This window comes from Spinacia oleracea, chromosome 6 (genome assembly GCF_020520425.1).
Source record: "Spinacia oleracea cultivar Varoflay chromosome 6, BTI_SOV_V1, whole genome shotgun sequence".
Taxonomy (NCBI): domain Eukaryota; kingdom Viridiplantae; phylum Streptophyta; class Magnoliopsida; order Caryophyllales; family Amaranthaceae; genus Spinacia; species Spinacia oleracea.
In genome coordinates, this window is record NC_079492.1 from 42,927,974 (window position 1) to 42,946,009 (window position 18,036).

Sequence of the window (18,036 nt, forward strand, 5' to 3'; positions counted from 1 at the left end):
GAAGTGGATACGAAACAAAAGCGTCCAACACTAAATCAAAAACATATTTCCTTGAAAATTATAAAGTGCAAAATTTGAGTGGTAAGTGCAATGTGATGAAAACTATGATGTTGGGATTAAAAGAAGGGGAGCACATTAAGGTGCAAGACACTAAAAGGACATTCAATATGGAAAAGGACTTTGAAATTAGTGTCACCGTTGAAGACACCGATCAACTTCTCTCGGGAGCATGGCTCAATATATCGATAATACAATTTTTTATTATGTGAGTTACCTAAATTAATATTTTGCCCCTAAATTTGATTTTTATGATTGTCTTAACGTTCTTACACTATATATTATAGGGCTTTGAGTGAGTTGTGTTTTCCCGATGATTGTCACCCCAATACTATTGGATTCATGTGTCCGGAGATGATCTCGGCAACCATGTTAAAGACCGATGCAGATCGAATTCTATCGTACATGACGAGGTCCATGAGTGCACTTAGTTGTAAGACATTCATCTTATGTCCATACTACGAAAAGTATGAAAATTAATTTGAACTTCGTTTTTAATTGATTGTTATAAATTTAACTTTTTTTTTCTAACTACATATGTTTATTGTTTGTATGTAAGAGTCACTGGATGCTTTTAGTTCTTTGCTTGTCTAAACGTGAGGTCTACATATTTGATTCTCAACAGAAGAAGAGAAATTTGATGATTAAGGAGCCACTAAACAAGTAAGTAAAGTATGCATATGAAAATGCCATTTTTGCCTAAATTTTTGCCTAAAAATGACCTAGAACGACCCAATTAGCCTTAAATGTGAAATAATAAATTGTAAAGAGCCTTAGAAAGTTGTAAATATGCATATTAAACGTGTAATAAGTTTGAAAACATTCCTTAGGTTCTTTAGTTCAAAGTTGGGTTCGAAAACTTCATTTTTGCCCAAATATGACCTAGAACGACCCAATTAGCCTTAAATGTGAAATAATAGATTGTAAAGAGCCTTAGAAAGTTGTAAATATGCATATTAAACGTGTAATAAGTTTGAAAACATTCCTTAGGTTCTTTAGTTCAAAGTTGGGTTCGAAAACGTCATTTTTGCCCAAATATGTCCTAGAACGACCCAATTAGCCTTAAATGTGAAATAATAGATTGTAAATTGCTTTAGAAAGTTGTAAATATGCATATTAAACGTGTAATAAGTTTGAAAACATTCCTTAGGTTCTTTAGTTCAAAGTTGGGTTCGAAAACTTCATTTTTGCCTAAAAATGACCTAGAACGACCCAATTAGCCTTAAATGTGAAATAATAGATTGTAAAGAGCCTTAGAAAGTTGTAAATATGCATATTAAACGTGTAATAAGTTTGAAAACATTCCTTAGGTTCTTTAGTTCAAAGTTGGGTTCGAAAACTTCATTTTTGCCCAAATATGACCTAGAACGACCCAATTAGCCTTAAATGTGAAATAATAGATTGTAAAGAGCCTTAGAAAGTTGTAAATATGCATATTAAACGTGTAATAAGTTTGAAAACATTCCTTAGGTTCTTCAGTTCAAAGTTGGGTTCGAAAACGTCATTTTTGCCCAAATATGTCCTAGAACGACCCAATTAGCCTTAAATGTGAAATAATAGATTGTAAATTGCTTTAGAAAGTTGTAAATATGCATATTAAACGTGTAATAAGTTTGAAAACATTCCTTAGGTTCTTTAGTTCAAAGTTGGGTTCGAAAACTTCATTTTTGCCTAAAAATGACCTAGAACGACCCAATTAGCCTTAAATGTGAAATAATAGATTGTAAAGAGCCTTAGAAAGTTGTAAATATGCATATTAAACGTGTAATAAGTTTGAAAACATTCCTTAGGTTCTTTAGTTCAAAGTTGGGTTCGATAACTTCATTTTTGCCTAAAAATAACTTAGAACGACCCAATTAGCCTTAAATATGAAATAATAGACTGTAAAGAGCCTTAGAAAGTTGTAAATATGCATATTAAACGTGTAATAAGTTTGAAAACATTCCTTAGGTTCTTTAGTTCAAAGTTGGGTTCGAAAACTTCATTTTTGCCTAAATATGACCCAAGGAAACAAGTAAAGTAGTGATTTATAATTGCACTTACATGTAAAATATTCTTTGCATTTACATGTGTAAACAAAGTATATATAATTGCATATTTTATCGAATGTGTAGTGCTTTTCGGAGTTACAAGAGACTAAGTGGACAATCTAAGGGAATAGATTAACATGGATTCCAGCACAGGTATAATTAGTTTATTATTTACCTAAGAATCAAGTTTTTCAAAATTATAACATACAATGTGATAGAAATTTTACTTGTGTTATTTATTTTAATGCATGTAGTGTGCTCAACAACCGGGATCACTAGATTGTGGCTACTACGTCATGCGTTTTATGTACGACATAATAATGAATCATGGTAATAGTCAAGATCTTACTAAGGTATGTTCTCATAAACTACGTACTTTATATAATAAATTGAAGTACACAAAACTATTATATTGATCGATCGTTGATGAATTGAATTATTTACACTTTTTTAGGATTTTTCAAGAACATTGCCTTATTCACCGGAGGAGATTAATGAGGTGAAAGATTTTTGGGCAGATTACTTCATGAACAATGTCGAATTTTTAGCTTAATTTGTAATATGAACTCGATCTCTAGCTAGCTACCTTTGTTGTAATAATTTTATGTTTGTTGTAACATGTTGGTTGATCTATGACGAATTTAATTGTCTTTTATTGGGAACGTTAGTTATGTTGTAAACTTTTGTGACAAGTATTATTTATAAATGTATTCCTGGTATTGGGAAGCGTCTAATTTCAAAGACGATCATGTCGGAATTTCCAACTAAAATATTAAAAAACAAATTTAAAAAAAAACCAAAAAATAAGTCATTTGCCACGCACGTTAGCTTAATGTGCGAGGCAAATGACTTAATTTTTTGGTGCTAAAAATGTCATTTGCGTCGCACATTAATCTATTGTGCGAGGCAAATAACTTAATTATTTGGCGCTCAAATTGTCATTTGCGTCGCACATTAAGCTATTGTGCGTGGAAAATGACTTTTTTTTTGGCGCCTGAAAGTCATTTGCGTCGCACATTAAGCTAATGTGCGTGGCAAATGACTTTTCAACATGGTGCCTGAAAAGTCATTTGCCACGCACATTATCTTAATGTGCGACGCAAATAAGGGTCATTTGCGTCTCACAAATGTGCGACGCAAATGACTTTTAGTCATTTGCGTCGAGAGCTTTTGCCACGCACAATGTGCGACGCAAATGCACTTAAATGTGCGATGCAAATGACCCTTTTCCCACTAGTGAGTGTACGGCCCGCACGACGTTTTCCCTCTGGATGTGGCAAGTATATTAAGTAATCAGGAACTAACTGTGGGCGTAAGCCTCTTTTTACTAGTCTGTAAGGGTCACCATTCAGCTTAAGAAAACTGGAAAAAAAACCCGGTTGTCGTGATATGCCTGGAGTGCAAACATATTTAACTCACAACGGCTGGGAGGGGGTCGAAAAAGCACGAGGCTAATGCGTGACCTCGTCCCTCGTGGGCGTGACGTTTCTTTTTGTCAAATCAAGTGTAATTGGATTTCCTGTTAGTTTACACCCAATTGACTAGTAATATAGGAGTCGCCATTCAGTTTTTAACGACAATGAGATAAAGGTAGTGCAATTATGTTTGACCTCGACGGCCATAGGTTCCCTTGTGATCCCTGGTGTGGGGATCTCTCAACGTACACCCGCAAGGTAGAGATTGAGGGTTCGGGGGACTGTAACTACCGAGAGAAGTACTCGCTCTTCGATAACTCCAGAGGCAGGATATCATTACTAGCTCAGCATAAATAATTGAAGGGACATGCGTTAACTATTAAACTAATCTGAATTGATTTTAACAATATGCAACACATAATCTAAATCGATCGTGATTATCTTGTTTAGATTGATTGAAGGGACCTAGAATGATAGTTCAATTTCCCAAGATATTATCTTTGTTAGGCGTGATAGAACAATCAGATTAATAGTTTAACAGTTTTATAAAAGGGCGAGGAAAGCGATTAAATCATGCGAAGGGACACGTTACGACGCACCCTTGAGAGGTGCGTCACGGTTCTCAGAAAACCAACCACTTTGGCTTTGCTATTTCTCCTTTTATTTAACGAATCTCAAGTTTCTGGGCTTAATTCTTCAGCTACAAGGGACAGGATACGTTCTGTTCGATTTTTGGATCGATTGCGACAGAACGCGGGATCAATTTCTCAGCGTGAGGCTTAGGCTTAGAGGTTGGAATCAATACTCAGAATATGAATTGTGTGTTGTGTTCACGTCGAATTTGGGGTTGTATTTATAGGGAAGAGTTCGTGGAAAGATAGAATTGTAGAGCTCAAATCCAAGAAGAATTAGGAGAGAACACGTACCCAGGTATTTTCAGCGCCCAGGGCTGGGCGCCGAAGATTTCGGCGCCCAGAGCCAGGCGTTGAAAATAGGGTCTGGGCCGTATTCCCTTGTCAGATTTGGACTCTTAGAAACCGGAGTGTTTGAGATTTATCCGAGTCTTTTAGTGCGTATTAACTTTATGACGGAATGCGTCTGGGCCCGTTACGAACTCTAGGCTCGTTAGGATTTTAATTAATACGTAACTCTTATTTTTGAATTATACTAGGAATAGGATTCCTCTTGCAAATTCTATCTCTTTTAGGATTTATGTCGCAGTGCAACACCTAATTCTGACAGGCTTCTATCTTTTATGTCTTGCCACTTTTAGCAACTACCTGTTACGGCAGTTATTATTTTTAGCAGGTTTCCATAAATAGAAGGTTCGGGTGAAATGAAAAGGGTGATCGAGATTCGTTATTTTATAGCAGATGCGTTGCCAAGTGGAGATTTATGTTCTCATCATCAAACCTTTCCTTTCGGGAATGGGGACAAAAGTAGGTGTCTACAGTTAGCCCCCACTTTGACTGAGTCTCGGGATGAGACGATGGTCAAAGTACTGGACGGAGTGCGTCACACAAGCCATGGTGTATGTGACCTGTTTTGCGAGGGTCTCACGAGCCCACGAGTGATAACATCTGACTTAAGGGTCATCACTTGAAGTGTCGACATATCCCTCACGTGTCTTTGGGATTTATCGACGGATAGTATAGAAACTCCGTCACTTTGTCATTGGAAGTATCTAAAGATATGTAGAAACTCCCTCACTTTGTCATTGGAAGTAGCTACAGATGTTTTCGAAATCAAAGCTATAAAGTGTAATTGGGCCTGGCCAAGCCTAATCACGAGGTAAAAATGTTTTCTTAAAGATTCTCATTTTCAGGGTTAGCTAAACGAGAAAACCCCCTTGTTTTTATGGGACGTAAAACGAAGGAAAATCCAGCACATCGTTCTTTTTTGGAAAAACGGAAAACCAATCCTTTAATTTTTGGAAAAAGGGAAAACCAAAAAATGTTATCGCTGCAGCGACTAAGGACCTGTGCGGTTAGTGGCGCAGACCCCGCCGGCTAAAGATGGGGAGCCTGTCCGCTGAGGGTGGACGCTCCGTCCGATAGAAGTGGACGAATCTGTTTCGAAATCTGTTTGTCGTTTTTTTTGAAAATAAGGACCTACGCGGTTTGTGACGTAGACCACGCCGGCTGAAGATGGCGAGCTTGTCCGCTAAGGGTGGACACCCCGTCCGATAGGAGTAGACGAATCTATTTTGAAATTTGTTTGTGTCGTTTTGAAAATAAGGACCTACGCGGTTTGTGACGTAGACCCCGCCGGCTGAAGATAGCGAGCCTGCTTTTTTATTTTTGAAGATTTTTCGAAAACTGAGGACCTGCGCGGCTAGTGACGCAGACCCCGCCCGCTGAAGGTGGGCGAGCCCTGTCCGCTGAGGGTGGACGTCCCTGAATTCGTTTTTTCAATTTGGAACTCGCGTGGTTCGTGACGCGATCTTTCCCGCTGAAGATGGGCAAGTTCCTATTTCTTTGTTCATTGTGATTTCTTTTGAAATTTCCTTTTATTCATTCTTGTAGGAGCGAATTCTTTCGAGGGATGCTCGGATTTAGTGGAAACCTGAATGTGGGTTGACAACGTGTTTAGACGGACCATTGTCTTGTGGTCATCTTCTTTCATGGTTTTGAGCTAGTCTTTACGGCTCAATTTTGCCACCACTTGGTTTTTTGATCAGAGGACCATGTACAAGTATCAACGGTCGACCTTTATTCTGAGGTCGAAATCCGTTTTTCTCTTTGAGATTATCCAAACACGGGACTGTGTATAGCGTAGTCCAGGGATATGATTTTAACTTCGCACACTCTTAATTGGAGTATATATTTTCTTTAGAGCCCCCAAGCGTTCGGGCTTGACGGTCATTTCTTGCCGAGAGAGGTACGTATTTTATAACGTCCTTTAATCATGTTTGGGATCGTGCTCGTATGTGCGGGAGACCTTTATATGGTATGCTATTTTGACGAAGTCGTGGAGTGCGACTTCGTTTTCCGGGCGACAGAGTTTATTTTTTAATAATATCAGGTTTAGCTTGGCCCGGATTAATCTTTTGACAAACAAACATTTTTTTATTTGAGAAACCAACGACTTAATAATATTTTTTGGTGTTTCGAAGAATGACCTTGATATTTATTTTGCTTACATTTGTTTTGAAAAATGTACACATAAATATTTCTTGAGACGAGTCTAAGTTTCAACAAGTTTTATTCATTTTCACTATTCGGGTGCTAATGGTGCTTTTGGGCTTGATCTTGATTTCAATAGGGCCTCGTGTCTAGCAACACGGTTTTAAGTCCTTTCCTGTTCCACGTTTTGCGAGATCCGGGCCTTGGGCTGCATTTTCGGCGCCCAAGGCTAGGCGTTAATCATTTCGGCGCCCAGCCGTTGGCGCTGAAAGCTTTATCCTAGCAATTTTTTGTTTTCGGATTTCTTAACGCGTTTCCGAACGGGATCAGGATGTCACTTGATGTCTTCAGGTATATATAGGGGTTAGATACGTCCTTCTTTTCCATCACTCTCAATCTTCCGTTCTCTCGTAATTACTTAGCTTTAATTCTTCCTTGCTTTTGTCATGTCGATTCCTCCCTTCTCCTTCCAACGAGCTGTCAGGCGTTGGCTAAGAGCCCTTACTCCTACAGAAAAGGCTTTGTTGAAAGAATACCACTTAGAGGCACTTTTAGGCTTACAACAAATTAATATTGATTATAACTTTCTGTGTGCAGCCCTGAGCTTTTGGGATTCTGATCACCATGTTTTTGTCTTTCGGGGCAATGAAATATGTCCTTTGCCAGATGAATTTGCTGCGATCCTTGGTTATCCTACTAATGCTACTCCTGCCACCCCTGGCACCATTGAAGAGGGTAAAACAACCATAGGGGCTTTCCTAGGACTAGATGCTAACATGCTTGCTGAGATTGTTGTGGGTGATGAGGTTAATTTGGCGAAGCTTGTAAAACATCACTTTAGACCTTGTAAAAATATGACCGAACAGAAATTGAACATTCGAGCCCTTGTATTTTGTTTGTTGAATCATTATTTGCTGTCGAATAACAATGGCGAGTTCGATGACATAAGGTTGATCCCCTTGATTAACCAGATGGAAAGTTGCTATTCTATTATGCCGTTGGTTGTTGCCGAGACTTTATTGAGTGCGGATGAGCTGAAGAAGAATGCCAAATCTGAATATTTTAAGGGGAGCCCCCTATTGCTGCAGGTAATCGATCTTTCTTTTGCGCACACATATTTTTTATATTTTTTCGTTCGTCCTGCCTGGAGCTGATTTTCAGCGCCCAGGGCTGGGCGTTAGAATTTTTGGTGCCTGGTCCTGGGCGTTGAAACTGCGCCCCAGGTTTCGTTTGTTTATTAATTATTTTTTTGATCTGATCGTACCCGTTCTTTGTGCAGATTTGGCTCATGGAACGACTTAGGCTTTTAGAAACTCCTGTTGATCCTAAACATTATCGTCCTATAGCCTTGGGTAATCGAAAGTATTTGCACCGAGGCTAGGACGAGGCCGAGTGGGCCTCCTTTTTCACTCATGGTATTTGTTCTATTAAGTGGGTGATACCGTGGTGGGGTTTGACTACTATGACGGGGGGGTTATGATGTCTCAGTTTATGTATCTTTGTTGGGGCTATCTCGGCCCATCTATATCTTTCCTTACCGAGTCATGCGTCAATACTGCTTAAGGCAGACTATCCCATTTTCTGATACAGTACCACCTAAAGTAGCGGCCTTTTCACAAGCACGGGTTAAAGCATGGGCTAAGTATTATGATGGTCTCCCGCGTTGGGCCGTGGCTAAAAATGGCTTTGTGGGTCTTTCCGAAAACAACAAGTTGTGGATGAGTTCCGATGATAAAGCTGTGAGGACCGAGGCTCGAAATGGTGAGCCGGCTGAGCTTTTGATACCTCGTATTTGGGTTAGGTATGAGGGTCGTGATTCTGCCAATCCTCGCACCCATGGTATTAAGACTGTGAAAGCTCGTCCTGATCGAAAGCGAAAGGAAGTTCTTCGTTCCAGTTCTAGGCCTAAGAAGATGCCTAACATGAAGGGGCCTGCCGTTGCTAAAAGAAATGCAAGCTCTCGCGGAGATCATCGCCGGAACAATGTATGGGTTAGGAAAGCTCAGCCGCTAGTAGAACCAGTGACTAATCCAATTGATGTTGATAATCCTTCCCCCACCATTGTTTGTGCCCTTGAGGCTGAGCGGGCGGTAACTGTTCAAACTGAGAATGTTTCTTAGGTCTTGGCATCTTTGGAAGTTAGTGTCCAAGAGCCGTTTCTTATGGAGATTGATATAGGGGCAGCGCAGAAGCCTGTGGGGGTGGACCCTGCGAACATCGCCCTCTACAAGACTTTATTTGATGATATGGAAGAACTAGAGTAGTGTAGTTCTTGCTAGGGTGTAGGTGCCCTTTATTTATTTCAGTTGTGTTTGTTTCTCATTCCTTAGCACTTTTGTTTTCCTTCTTATCATTTTTTAATAAAGGCGTATTTTATTTTTACTTTCATTTTTTGCTTCTCCTCTTTTTTCATTTTTTATATATTTGCTCATGTCTAACGATTTTGCACAACGTATATATATTTTACTTGATTGGGCCGAATCCATAAATGGGATTGCCTACGTATCTTTGTTAAATAATTTTAACTTAGAATCAGGTCGCGCGTAGTTCTAGCTAGAATAAATTCTAGGATGCCGAATTTAATAGATATGCTCTGAGGTGGAAACATATTATTTGATCGGTGAAATGAGTGAAGTTTCATCATTATTTTAATCTGCTGTTTTTTGCCGTAAGCCGTGTATCTGCACATAAAAATGAAATTCCATGTGTTTTTTTGTTTTTTGTATGGCTATTTTTCGGTACGCATATCTGAATACGTGTTGTACCCCCCAAGTGTTCGTTATTTTTCCGTTATGTGCGGATAAAATGACGAGCACTTCTGGGCAAAATTTGGCAGGCAGAGAGTTTCAACGCCCAGGCTGGGGCGTCAAAGATTTCGGCGCCCAAACCTGGGGTTGAAAATGATTTCTGGGCGGTCTTTTTCGACGCTTTGCTTCACATGTTCTTGCATTTATTTCTTTTCTCTTTTTTTTTTACTTTTTTACTCGTATTGAAATCAATTTTGACGCTATTTCGAAGGCTTTTTGACTGTTAGCGTGAGACGCATTTTTGTCCGGATTAATTTTTTCTATTCATGACTCGAAATGGTTTTAAGAATGGAGTTAGTGTGCGGAAGATATGAAGATCTTTGTGTAGGCTTTTGAGTGGGCCGAGGTGCGCGTTGACGTGGGGGGCGGTGTTTATTATTTTATGATATTTTTTTTTTTTGAGCAACATTTGCATTGTTTGATTTTCTTTTTTGATTTCTTTTGGGTTGTATGGGTTAGACCCTTATGTTTTGGTAATATGATAGTGTGGTTCACTTTGTGGGTTTTAGGGTATTGATTTTGATGTCACGATTTCAAGACCGAGTGGGCCTTGTTTATTAGGCCTAGAGTGGGCTGCTTCTTTGTTTTTGTATTTACAAGTACGTTTGGTGCTTATTTAGTGTTAGAGTAAAAGTTTTTAGGAGAAATCTTACGCCTTTATTAATTTGGAAAGTAAGGAAAACACACTGAAATAAAATTTGCCTATATTCTAAGGGGTCTTAGGACCATCTAAAGCCTTTATTTTTTTTTTCTATCAATCTAAAGAACTACTAGGCGTTTTTTTTTACTAAGGTGCTCTCTATGGCTCAAGCCTTGGGTTTAGTCTCATAAAACTTTGGTCCTTCGCCGGTACTCATCTTGAATTCTATTCCCTTTGTGTTGACCCACTGACATGTCTTCACCCATCCGTTCTCGGCCTCTTCTAGTGTTGATGCAGGAGAGATTAACCGGGTTGGATCGAAACCTTCATCTTGTAAAGCTAGGGTAGTCATCACAGTCTCGTCCTCCATACGCCTCGATTCGTTAAACAATGTCCATAGAGCCTGGTTGTCCAATATTTCAACTGTTTTGGTCTTGGTGAGGTGAGGTGCCTCATCCAAGGTATGGCAGTCATGGAAAATTTAAAATCCGGGTTTTAGCAAGCCATCCTGAACGAAGGGTTCAGGGAAATCACAGCATGGGTGTTCTTCTCCTTCCCGAACGAACATTCCATTAATAGTTCTTTGATACGGGGGAAGGAAGGTGGTTTGTTTAGCCTTAGCTGAGTTAAGGCGTAGCCTAGACAAGCGGCCAGTAATATCTTCCTCCGTTGGTTCATAGCCTAGGCCAAAGGGAGTAGATTTGTTGGGTAGAGGATGGAACGTGCATTCCTTCTTCCTTATGCCCAATGGGGTTCCTGGGAAATAACCTTGAGCTAACAGCATTTTAGGGATGACTCGGGATGCGCGCGGGTCTAGGAATGCTGAATCATAATCCTCGATGAACTGGATGGCTTCATCCATTTGAAAACCGTAAAGGGCGTCTGCAGTTTCGGCCGTTCCAACCATAGTACAACTAATGTCGAGAGGAGGGGTGCGGATTTCTAGAATTACCCCGTTATGGTTAAGTTTAACCATTCGGTGCAAGGTAGAAGCCACACCTCCTAAGTCATGGAGCCAAGGTCGCCCCAAGAGGAGGTTGAAAGTGGGCTTGATGTCGATAATTTGAATAAACTCCGTGGTGCGTGCCACAGGCCTGGTTTGTATTGTAAGGTTGATTTTTCCCAACACAGGCCTTCGAGAGTTATCATAAGCTCGTACTCCTTGCGTGGAGGTTTGGAAGTCATCGTTTCCTAGCCCTAAGCAATGGCAGTTCGCAATGGGAAAACGTTAACTGCCGAACCGTTATCTACGAGCGCTAGGGGGATGTTTTGTCCTTTGCATCCAACCACTAGATAGAGAGCCTTATTGTGGGCGCCTCCTTCTTTAGGTAAGTCTTTGTCAGTAAAAACTATTGCTTTTTCCTCAACATCTCTCGTGACGTGGCTAACCAATGAGTCAGGTGTGATGTCCGTAGGGACTGAGATGAGGTCAAGTGAGCGAATAAGTTTTTTGCGATGCTCCTTTGAAGTACACATGAGATCCCAGATGGTAATCTCGGCCTTAGTTCTTTTTAGTTGCTTCAAGAGAGGATTTTCAATGACTTCTGCGACGGTGGTGTGCCGTCCATTCTCAGGAGTTTGTCTGACTGGGATGTCGTCCATGGGAGGTGGGCGAATATCCGGTTGGTATATCCTTCCGAATCGGGTGAGATTGTCGACTTCAGGCTCCTGAGGGGTGGTGTCAATGAGAGCATATCTGGGCCAAGTTTCGGTAAAGAGGTCCTGGCCCGATACTTGAGATAGGTAGACATCTTCAGCATCATCATCCCACACACCGCACACTTCTCTCTCGATTCGATCCATAGGGACCACAACGAGTGGTGCATCTTGAGGTGTAATGTACACCGTAGGGTCGAAGTTCTTATTTTCTGGTTGGTCGAGAGAGATGTGACAAGAGCCGAGTGGGCTCTTGTTGTTGTTGGGTTTGCCAACGTTAGGGAGAGGTATTACTTCATCCTCTATCATGTCCTGGATCGTGTTTTTTAGATTCCAGCAGCTTTCAGTGTTATGCCCATTTCCTTGATGGAATTTGCAGTAAGTACCCTCGACCCGATACTTACTTTTGACAGGAGGGTCACGGGTGGGGCCTATAGGCCTCAACTTTCCTTGATTGGTTAGTCTTTCGAAGGCTTGTACCAAAGTCGACCCGAGTGGGGCAAACTTTCGATCTCGGACCCATTTTCCAGGGCTTCTACGGGCTGGGGTCTCCTCTACGGCATGGACTTCTTGGGCTTGGGATGTGTGGCCCCTGTTGTAGGTGTTACTTTTGTATGCGGGCTTGCTTTGTATTGTTTTCGCGAGATCATCCTCGATCTTTATTCCCACATCATAAACTCGTTTGAAAGTGTCAAGGCCCAGGTACCTAAGGTGTTGTCTGTAAGCCGGGTCCAGGTTGTCAATGAATTTTTGGACCAATTCTGTTTCGGGAGGCCTATTGATTAGTTGGGCCGCTTGATCCCTCCATCTAGCAAAGTAGGTTGTGAAACCTTCATTTTTCTTTTGGAAGAGCACTTCCAGCTCGCGCATGGTGACTTGAAAATCCACGTTTGACGAGTATTGTTTGATGAAGACATTGACAAAGTCCTCCCAAGTGGGGAAGAGCTTAGGATCCTGGTGGTAGTACCATTTGAGCGGCACAGTTTCCAAGGACAACGGAAAGGCAGGTAAATACATGGACTTGACTTCGCCTTTCAAGTTCATGGCATTCACGAAGCTCAAGAGATGATCACGGGGATTGTCCGTGGCTTTGAATTTCGGTATGTCAGATGAACTAAACTTTTCTGGTAGTTTGCCAGGAAAAGGTTCAGGATCGAGGGAGAAGCACTTGCTCCCCATGGTTTGCTGTAAAACCATTTTTTCGATCCTCTTCTCGTTATCGAGGTCGTTTTTGGCTTGCGCAGCTGCTAAGGCTTCGTTTTCCATTTTCAGTTGACTCATGAGTTGGGTCATTTGGACCATCCGGTCTCGCAATTCTTCGATGGACATGTTTGAGAGTGCGAATCGAGGTTGGGGAAGCGGAGATCCTTGAAAGGGGGAATGACGGACGGAGCTTGGAGTTACTAAACCTTGCGTTGGTGATGTAGCTTCGAGATGCACTAACCTTTGATTTTAAGATCGGCACCAAGTGGCAAGACCAGCCCTATGCATAAGATAAGCTAAAGTTTAGGCCCCAATGTTTTAAGTGTTACTTAGTCTAGACTTTTGACTCTCTCTATTGGTTTTTTTTTTATTCTCTCCTTTGTTGGTACACTTTTTGGTTTTTTCCTTAGTCATTCTTTGGATTTTCGAAACACTTGCCCGTGTGACATTCATAGTTATTAGCATGCTCGGTTTTGGTGCCGAACATTGTCGTCGTAGGAGGCCTAACAACGACACGAAGAGTTATTTATTACTATTTTTTAGTCTCTTTTAGAATTGAGTGCCTTTTCATACGCCCTCACAGCAATTTTTGTACGAAAAGTTTTTTTTGCTACGTACTTTTTTTATGCGCGGGCGCCGAGGCTGCTGTGCCTGACCAAAAGGCCAGGCAGCAACTTCAGCGCCCAGCGAAGGGCGTGAGAAATATTGGCGCCCAGCCAGGGGCATTGAAAATGCATCCCTGGCTGGTCCTCGTCTTTCGTTTGCGTATATCTTTTCGTTTATGCGACTTTGATTTTGCGTGCTTGCCTAATAACGTCCTTTACGCGTTGTGCAGCGTCTGTGGGATTCGTTACGGGCCATCCCGAGCGTCGCTTATTTTTGTGGCGATCGTTCGGGTTTGCGGAACACGTATTTTGGTATAACTGTTTGGCCAATTGGTTCATGAATGTTTGGGCAATTTTTAAGTTCGTTGGTTTTCTAGCATTATTTGTCACGCACAATCATATAATTCGCTACACATAACTAACATTACATCATGAGGCAAAATAATAATATGTCATGTAGTTTATGATAGGCTTCTATGGGTAGTATTTGCGCCGGCTTGGTACCGCTTCTATCGCAGATCCAACACATGCCCCGGTCGAGGTAGTGCCTTCAAAAGACGAATTTTGCCCAAGAGGCCAATCACGATGTAAGCCAAGGGGCATGCACCAATGAGAGGGACCTAGTGGGCGAACGATTGGGTTTGGGACGGGTGTACTACTAGCGAAAGTGCCGAGTGGACAACATTCGAAGCGTATGCACCCCCCGGTTGGTGATGGGTATCCTTAGTCCCAACTCCCGAGATGAAACATCCCAAGGGAGCCAAGATTCGTTATGCGGTTCTGTCCGTTCACATTAATATGCTGATTTTTAGGTCGTCCCAATTTGATGGGGAAATAAACGCGGGGTAGGATCGTTTCACCCTTCGGCTATTTTGATTACCTACGAGCACAAGTATTTCCTTCACTATCCCCAGTGGAGTCGCCACTGTGAGGGGGTCGAAAAATGCGTGACCTCGTCCCTCGTGGGCGTGACGTTTCTTTTTGTCAAATCAAGTGTAATTGGATTTCCTGTGAGTTTACACCCAATTGACTAGTAATATAGGAGTCGCCATTCAGTTTTTAACGACAATGAGAAAAACTGACAAAATCCGGTTATCGTGACATAAAAGTAGTGCAATTATGTTTGACCACGACGGCCATAGGTTCCCTGTGATCCCTGGTGTGGGGATCTCTCAACGTACACCCGCAAGGTAGAGATTGAGGGTTCGGGGGACTGTAACTACCGAGAGGAGTACTCGCTCTTCGATAACCCAGAGGCAGGATATCCTTACTAGCTCAGCATAAATAATTGAAGGGACATGCATTAACTATTAAACTTGTCTGAATTGATTTTAACAATATGCAACACATAATACTAAATCGATCGTGATTATCTTGTTTAGATTGATTGAAGGGACCTAGCATGAGAGTTAAATTTCCCAAGATATTATCTTTGTTAGGCGTGATAGAACAATCAGATTAATAGTTTAACAGTTTTATAAAAGGGCGAGGAAACCGATTAAATCATGCGAAGGGACACGTTACGACGCACCCTTGAGAGGTGCGTCACGGTTCTCAGAAAACTAACCACTTTGGCTTTGCTATTTCTCCTTTTATTTAACGAATCTCAAGTTTCCGGGCTTAATTCTTCAGCTACAAGGGACAGGATACGTTCTGTTTGATTTTTGGATCGATTGCGACAGAACGCGCGATCAATTTCGCTGCGTGAGGCTTAGGCTTAGAGGTTGGAGTCAATACTCAGAATATGAATTGTGTGTTTTGTTCACGTCGAATTTGGGGATGTATTTATAGGGAAGAGTTCGTGGAAAGATAGAATTGTAGAACTCTAATTCAAGAAGAATTAGGAGAGAACACGTACCCAGGTATTTTTAGTGCCTAAGGCTGGCGCCCAGAGCCAGGCGTTGAAAATAGGGTCTGGACCGTATTTTCTTGTCAGATTTGGACTCTTAGGATCTGGAGTGTTTGAGATTTATCTGAGTCTTTTAGTGCGTATTAACTTTATGACGGAATGCGTCTGGGCCCGTTACGAACTCTAGGCTCGTTAGGATTTTAATTAATACGTAACTCTTATTTTCGAATTATACTAGGAATAGGATTCCTCTTGCAAATTCTATCTCTTTTAGGATTTATACCAAACTTTACTACATAAAATATTCGGGATATTGCATTCTATCCCCCTTAAAAAAAAGTTCGTCCCCTAACTCGAAACTAGTCACATAATCACATCACAAGTAACACATAGAAAGAGATACTCTCTTAAATTAAACGGCTTGTCCTACAACTTTTAAGCTTAACTCTTGATTAGTCATTTTAATCCTAAAACTCAAACCAGACACTGAGATATGAAGATCCCTGTGTAAATCCAAGACCGATAGGCTCTTGATACCATTTTGTAACACCCCGATATACTAAATAGAAATAAATAAGAAATATATAGACTTTATAATAAATATGCGGAAGCTTACACCTAAATCGGAGGTATCACCGTCACATTTGACTACAATGTCAAGTGATAAGGCTTACAAAACTCAAACCATTACAACTCAATTACTAAGTGATCTATTTACAAGTGAAAATATTAAACTGTCATAAAAGACTAAACGATAACACTTGAGCTCCTTCAACTTGTAACTACAACCTTCACGATCAATCTGCTCCAGTCAATATTGACTGCTCACCATAGAGGATAAATTCCAAAAGGATCGTCGCAGGGCCATCATAATAAGAAGACATGGCCGCAAACACACATAGCAAATAAACACACACGTCAGAAAAAAGCTAAGTAATCACCTGAAATAAAAACATACCAATATAGAATAATAAATGCTCATTTAAACAATGTAGTACGAAACTACATTTCAAGTACAGTCCCAAAAGAATACTTAGCCCCATAGTCTATAGATACTCTAGATCTTCCTTTCAACTGAACCTCAATATATTGATATAATCTTTTTGCTCTACCAAACTTACTTAAACCAACAGGTGCCATGTTTGCTCTTTGTTTTATACCTAGCCTTGGACATGGGTAATTTGAATAAATAAACCAACAAGTATAAAAACTTGAAACTCTCAATAGCTACTAGAAAGACTCTCTGAGTCAAGGCCACTTTTGGACCAAATCCCACTTTGGGGATATTAAGAAAATAATAAAGATTGTATCTTGCTCCTCTACTAATGGTTATCATCTCTTTACCAACATGCCAAGAACTAAGGTCTATAACATTGAGCCTCAAACCAAGAATATAATTATTTAATCTCCTCAATATAATCGATACCCATTTAGGGTTAACTAATATACTTCTTAATATTGGCACAAGATCCCAAAATAAAATAACTCATTCCTTTCAATAATCTCACTCGTTTAGGGTAACAAAACTTAGTACCCAAATATACTTGAGATCAACGGCAAAACAAAAATAATCGAACTTCAAAAAGATATAACTCAAGGCCAACCCAAAATAACAATCTAGTAATTTTCTTCCACGACTATACTATATGATACAAAACTAATAACACTAACCAAATCCACCAGTACTAATCACAAAGATACAATATAATTGGATCAATAAAGTTATAAATGTAAGATATATTGCACCGCATCAACAAGTATATGAAATCTTGGACGTTAACAATCGAGTCACGAAAATATACGACACCGTTTCCAACATTACTCGTGTAAATATACGGATCGAATATTAGTATAAACAACTCCAAACCAATTAAGCGCGCATGATTACCTTTCGAAACGAAGTACTCGGACATCAGTACTAGAGTAAAAGCGTTGACACAAAGCTAGGGTCTAGGCTCGCACGCAATTCCTTTGATGACCAACTCTTTTATCAAAATTGTGATGCAATGAAAATAATAACGCAACAACACATGATGAATTGATGAGGATAGAAATAAGATGATTAAATTAAAAGTTTGACTTGGTAAACAATGATAGTTATGGAAGATTTATGAGGTTTGCTTACGATCTCCCTATTTACATAAAGTAACAAATGCAAGACGGAGGAAGGGAAAAGGAAACGGCTGAGTATATATATCCGAAATTAATATTAGGGTTTAGAGGAAAGCTATTTATACGTTCAAAATATGAGTACTAAAATAATTAAAATAGGTTTTTAAAATACCCGTCAACTATAAGAAAGACTTAACAAATTAGGAAAGTTGCTTACTAAATAAATTTACCTTCTTTTTTTTAACTTAAAAAATATTTATGAGATAGTAAAATATTGGGATATTACAATCTATCCCTCTTAAAAAAGGTTTCGTCCCGAAACTTAACATTTAAAAATATAGGGTATTACATTACTACTCTAGATGTATTTTAATGCACAAATATTACTAAACCGATGTCAAAACGCTGATTTAGGTTAATTCAAGGTACCTAGAAATAAACCGGTTTGTCCAAGAGTTATCTGATTTAAGCGTGAACAATATAACAAGTTAAAGTTAACAAATTTATATGGTGATGAAATATGTAAAATATAGATTC

At 40.1% G+C, this 18,036-nt stretch overlaps 1 long non-coding RNA gene across 1 annotated transcript; it reads left to right on the forward strand.

Annotated features, from left to right (window-relative positions):
* Positions 1 to 613: 613 nt before the first annotated feature.
* On the forward strand, positions 614 to 2,724 carry LOC130464253 (uncharacterized). Its single transcript, XR_008924633.1, has 3 exons — positions 614 to 720; positions 2,342 to 2,440; positions 2,542 to 2,724. It is a non-coding gene; the product is annotated as an uncharacterized lncRNA (long non-coding RNA).
* The last annotated feature ends 15,312 nt before the right edge of the window (positions 2,725 to 18,036 follow it).